The sequence below is a fragment of the Clarias gariepinus genome, chromosome 25 (genome assembly GCF_024256425.1).
Source record: "Clarias gariepinus isolate MV-2021 ecotype Netherlands chromosome 25, CGAR_prim_01v2, whole genome shotgun sequence".
In the NCBI taxonomy this organism is placed as follows: domain Eukaryota; kingdom Metazoa; phylum Chordata; class Actinopteri; order Siluriformes; family Clariidae; genus Clarias; species Clarias gariepinus.
Genome location: NC_071124.1, coordinates 24,347,393 through 24,353,392, shown reverse-complemented (window position 1 = coordinate 24,353,392; position 6,000 = coordinate 24,347,393). Strand labels below are relative to the sequence as shown.

The window sequence follows — 6,000 nt, the reverse complement described above, 5'->3', positions numbered from 1 at the left end:
TAGCACCATGGATCACAGGAATGTCAGCAAGGATGGTAGCAAGAAGAAAACGGTTTGGTTCAAGCAGTCGTTGTCAAGAGGAATCATAAATGAAGGTTAGGTGAGGTTTAATGTCTGTTTACTTTATTTACATGTCTAAAAGTTTTTATTGTTTTTATATGCAAAACAATACTATTATTAAAACATCTAGATGTTTTTTGGAATTTTGTCTGTCTGTTTGTTTGCGCACGCATCACATAAAAACTAGTGAAGTAATTTTAATGGGGCTTTCACGGGTGTATTCGGCCGAGCTTGAGGTGACATACATGGGGCCAGGGGTAGCTCAGTGGTTAAGGCATTGGACTACGGTTCAGAAGATCCCAGGTTCAAACCCCACAACCACCAAGTTGTCACTGTTGGGCCCTTGAGCAAGGCCCTTAACCCTCAACTGCTCAGATGTATAATGAGATAAAAATGTAAGTCGCTCTGGGTAAGAGTGTCTGCTAAATGTAAATATACAGTAGGCTTTGTTTCATCCAAGGTATGCTACTTTGGAATTTAAATGCAAACAAATGGCGCTTTACATATTTTAACACGTGCTTATGAGTGTGCGATTGTAATCTACTTAATAAACGCCATCTCACGCACTTCGCGGTAACGCGTCAAAATATTAGTTCATTCCAAAGTTCTGCAAATGACGCTGCACATTTTTTTAAACGAGTGTGCAACAAAATTCCACAGGGGCACATCTAGTACAGGTAATGTTTTTGGGCGTCTGGAACGGATTCCCTGCGTTTACAATACGTTTCGCAATACGAGATTTCGCCTTAAGAACTCGCCTCCGGGACCGGATGACACCGTGTACGCAGAGGTTCCGCTGTAAAGCGACAGAGGACTTGGAGCGACTTAGCATTTAGTTTTTTTTAAATGAGGAATTGAGTGACAAGTCGGATTGTATTTTGTATTTATTGATTTGATATAAAACATTTATTTGCTCAGCACCACCATCAGCTCCAGAAACTCGCCCCTCCCCCTCCCTCTAATAACCCCCCCCCCTCGCCTCGCGCAGACTCGAAAAGGGCCGATCGCTTTCCGAAGACTTCCGAAGGGGAGCACAGGCGCGTGAACGCGCAGAGAGTCCGGGAGAGAGAGAGCGCGCGCGCGAGAGAGAGAGAGTGTGTGTGTGCGTGCATGTGTGTGTGTGTGTGTGTGTGTGACCAGAGCTCGCTGCGGGTAGAAACGGGAGCAGAAGTAATCGCGCGCGCTCGCGCGTGAGTGTGAGTGTGTGTAAGGAGGAAGGAAGGGGAAAAAAAAACTCCGGGAAAAAACCCGGCACACGCGCGTGAAGAATAAAGAATAAAGCAGCGCATGCGGGATTTACACACGGAGTCCGGGAGCAGCAGGAGCTTTAAATCCCGGTGTTTCTGCGGTGAAAATCGGAAAAGTGGATTTTGTTCTCCTTCTTTTTTGTTAAAATCGAGCGCGGAGTTTCCCGGTGAGAGAGAAATGCGAAGAGCGCGAGGACCAAACCGGAGACACGGTGCGTGCACGGGGGTTTATCATCATCATCATCATCATCATTATTATTATTATTATTATTATTATTCAGAGCGTTTTAACGGCGTGCATGTGTGAATTAAGACTATGCATTCGTTATTTAATAAAAGTGTGCATGCATTCCTGGTGAGTTTAGAGAAACTTGGGGTTAATCAATTCGTAACGGCTTGATTTTGGGTTTCCCAGGGACATTCTCACACACATTAACTTCATGCATTGCAAAGTTGGATTGTTGTTCATGTCGTGCTCGGTGGATCGAGACTCAGATCCTATAAACCGAATTGCAGTCGAATCCTGACGGTTTAACCTTGAAGCACGCGAGACTGCCAGGTTCTGCTCGGTTCTGTTCGTGCATTTGAGTTACTGTACCTGTGTTTCTGTGAAATGCATTGGATTTTGTTCTTGCAACTGCTTGCTGCTTATCACTGCACTAAGAAATAATGAAAAAAAAAATGGGGAAGACAGGCAGACAGAGAGAGAGAGAGAGAGAGAGTGACTGTGCTGTCACATCGACCCGTCCATTAAGTGCACGTTATTTCAGCATAAATGAAATGCCCCATGTAGTAAATAAATGTCTTTCATGTACAAACCCTGTGCACCATGCATCATAAGTTAATGAGATTATCCTTATGAAAAAACAAAACAAAAAACAACCGTGATGTCATAAGATATTCTTGGTACATCATGTCACATCATGTCGTCACTACCCTGCCTCTGCAATGCATTTAGGCTTAAATGTGACACCAGCGTGTGTGTGTGTGTGTGTGTGTGTGTGTGTGTGTGTGTATGTGTCTATACGCCATGGACCCATCATCACACACTTCCCACCCTGAATCAGACGTGACCGAGTGTTCTTAAAGGTGCATAAATAAATAAATAAATAACCCCCCACAATAACACCCTCAAATCAAAACAACACACACATACACACATACACCCACAGAAATCTACATGCATGTAATCAGAAATGTGTTAATTGAATTGCTGAAAGATTTTCACAAACAACTTGAGTGAGGCATCGTAATAAGGCGTGACAGGATGTCGATCTCGATGCACTCACCGTGTATATGTCGGAAGAAACACACACACACACACACACTTTCTTTCCTAATCCCCAGAGAGTAGCACACTCACACTTTTCAAGCATTTCGTCTCAAACAATGAGACTTTTGTTGTATTGTAGTATTGGCTACGGCCATTTGTTCCCCTCCTCCCTTTTCCTATGTGTAGTTAAAGAACTCTGTGTGTTTGTGTTTGCGAGGGGTGATGGGGGTTCTCTGATTAGAGCTGGGTCGATGTGATCAATTCGCATGTAATGTTTGATTTGTGGACATTTTGCTCCCAGGCAGTGTGCGATACGGAAGGTATATCATAATCGCGATACTTACAGTACGAACATTTTATCATGGTATTTAGTTTTGCTAACAAATTGGAAACAAATTTTGTGCACTTTTGTATTTTTTGTTTTTTAAATATGCTGCTTACATATGAAAAAAGTTTTTAACAAAAGAAAAGTCGAATTGCATGATTAGTAGGAAATATCTGTTAGTTCGCTAGATATGGTGGAAAGAATGTATATGGCTGGTTTATGTATTGCGATTCTTTTGTGTACTGACTGCTAATTTTTTTTTTTTAATTAATTTTAAACTTAGATATGTTTGCACTTGAGGTTGGAAAAAAGGTTGCAGTTCCTCTATTATCCTACAGATGGCACATTGTAGTATTGTAGTAAAATCTGGAAGAATTTTGATACTTACAAAATAGCAATACGGATTGAGTCTACATCTGGATATCATGATATTATCGTATCGACTGGTCCCTGGTGATTCCCCTCCCTCTAATTCACGTACGAATAAGCGTAAAGAAAAATAGACTGGTAGAAGACAAATCGGAATGTACCTGTATTTGTATCTAGCAGTTAAAATGTTATCTAGCTAGCACCAATTTAATTTAGCTACCTAGTCATCTGTCTATACAAGATACCATGATATGTGAATTTCCCTACTTAAATAAAGTACATTAGCTTCTTAGCTTCCTGTTTGATCTAAATACTTAAAAAAAACTAAACCGATCTTATTCCGAATTAAGTGTTAATGTGGCTGCCCGAGATGCTAGCAAACAAGAATCTTTACCCTAATCATTAGCTAGCTTCATAACTGAGGTAAATGTAAAATTAGATGTTTCCCTCACTTTCTCTTTTTATTTTTAGATGTTATTTACAACCCTAACATAACACAGCTACTTGAGATAGTAGCTGAAAGTGAACAAATATCTGTATACAAAATCTCTAGCTAGTTTTGTTTTGCTTGAGGTGAACACACAACAAAATTTTTGCTTATACTTGATCTCGAAATGGAAAGCTAACAAGGCTACACGAGGCGCGAAGAAAAAACTCAACAACATTAGTAAAGTTTGTGTGTGTGTGTGAGAGAGAGATAAACAGACAACAAGGCTTCAGATTTCGGATACAAAGCCAAAATGTCTGCCTGAGCGCCTGAGATGCTAACTAACAATTACGAAACAAATGTGTTTAAGGTAAACACACCAGCAGTCTTCTTTCTCTCTTTTACTCTCCCTTCCTATGTCTTTTTTTTCTTAATTTTTTTAGATTGTATTTTGAATAGAATACTAACATTTCCATCTGAGATTCTAGCTAACAATTGAGAACAAAAAAAGGCTCATTTACTAGCTAACTTCATTTTTTGAGGTAAATACATAACTAGACTTCTTACAATAAATATTCTGAGCTAACAATTATGATTAATTTTAAATTTAAAATCCCTAGCTAGCATCATCTCTGAGGTAAATACACAACTAGCCTTCCTTCTTCAGCCATTTTATTTCAACAGGAAACTAGAAAACGAGATGCTAAACTAGAAACCTGAGATGCTAATAGACGCTTGCGAACAATTGTAAACAAATGTCTTTATGTATTTACCTCAGAACATCATCTCTGAGGTAAATATTATTTTAAACAGAAAGCTGACACACCTACCCAGATGCTAGCTAATTATATTCAGCCGTTTTATTTCAACAGAAAGCTAAAAAAAGGAAAAGCTGAGATGCTAATAGACACTAATGAACAATTGTGAACAAAGGTCTTTACTCAAAGTCATTAGTTAGCATTCTGTATTTCGAGGTAAATTACATCTTTTAAATAATATTGGCTACCTGAGGTGCAAATAAATTCTTTATTCAGTCTCATTAGCTAGCTTTGCGTTAGACGTGAACGCTCACGTATTTTCCTTCTCGCTGTCTTTACTATAGATCTTATTTCGAATAGAATAATAACACGGCTGCCTGAGATGCTGGCTAAGAAATTTATTAACACCAAGATTTATTTATAGCTAATAATCTGATAATTAACATGTATTATAGAAATACAATGAAAATACAAAAATAATATTGATTATTTGAATTAAATGTGACATGAAAGTGTAACGGCTGTGTGTGTGTGTGTGTGTGTGTGTGGGTGTATGGGCGTGTGTGTGTGGGTGGGCGGATGGCAGTGTAGGCATGTGTGATCTAGCAATCCTTTTTATTTTTGTGTATGTTTAAACTAAGTGTGTGTGTGTGTGTGTGTGTGTGTGTGTGTGTGTGTGTTATCTTTCACAGCCTCTCTCCTCCCTGGCAGTAAGAACTAATTGGCACTTTTGCAGTGCCCCAGCCCTCTAATGCCACTCTGTGCAAAGCTGCTTACACACACACACACACACACACACGCACCCGCCCGCAGACAGACACACACATGTCCCCATGCTGCTGCGCTGTTCTGTCGCCCATATGTGCTGAATTTGGCGTGTTTGCGGCTGCGGGCTCTAATGAGAGCGTTTCCCTCGGCACTGCGCCGGTCTGCGGTGTTTCTGGATGTTTATACGTCGTATCTGCGAGGTTGTAATGCTCTGAACGTCTGGTTGGTGTGTGTGGGGTTCTTATTTTTATTCTGGAGCAGACGTGGTCACGCACACGCACGTACACACTCACACAGGGAGGTTTTTAAGGGTTTAGTGAGTCTCAGAAAACACTCTCGCTGCCTGCTTAACTGCTGAAATGCTGGCAAAGAGAGAGACAGAGAGAGACGGAAAGAAAAGTGAAGTGAAATTTAATACGATTATATATATGTGGATGAACCGATGGATAGAAAGAGAGATAAACAGGGAGACGTTTGAACAGATAAAGACCAAGATGCTCAGATATATGGATGGACGGATGAAAAGAAAGGCACTTGGATGGATGTATAGGCAGACACGAAGACAGACAGGTGGAAGGATATGCAGACAGACAGGTGGAAGGATATGCAGACAGACAGGTGGATAGCCTGAGTGTACAAACTGGCCACTACAGACAGTTTTACAGACAGACAGAAAGCTAGAGAATTTATCAGATCGTTTGTTAGTTAAACTCTAGTTTCCTTCACTTTTTTACTCCTCCTCCAGCAGAGCCTTTACTCTCTAACTTTCATCT

The 6,000-nt window shown here is 40.4% G+C and overlaps 1 protein-coding gene across 1 annotated transcript in view; it reads left to right on the top strand.

The window, feature by feature from the left end:
• The first annotated feature begins 1,199 nt into the window (after nucleotides 1–1,199).
• The window catches only part of ptprfb (protein tyrosine phosphatase receptor type Fb), a 149,787-nt gene continuing 144,986 nt past the window's right edge, over nucleotides 1,200–6,000 (top strand). Inside the window, exon 1 of the mRNA XM_053486083.1 lies at nucleotides 1,200–1,519. The gene's annotated coding sequence lies outside the window, so the exon portion shown is untranslated. The remainder of the gene's footprint in view (nucleotides 1,520–6,000) is intronic.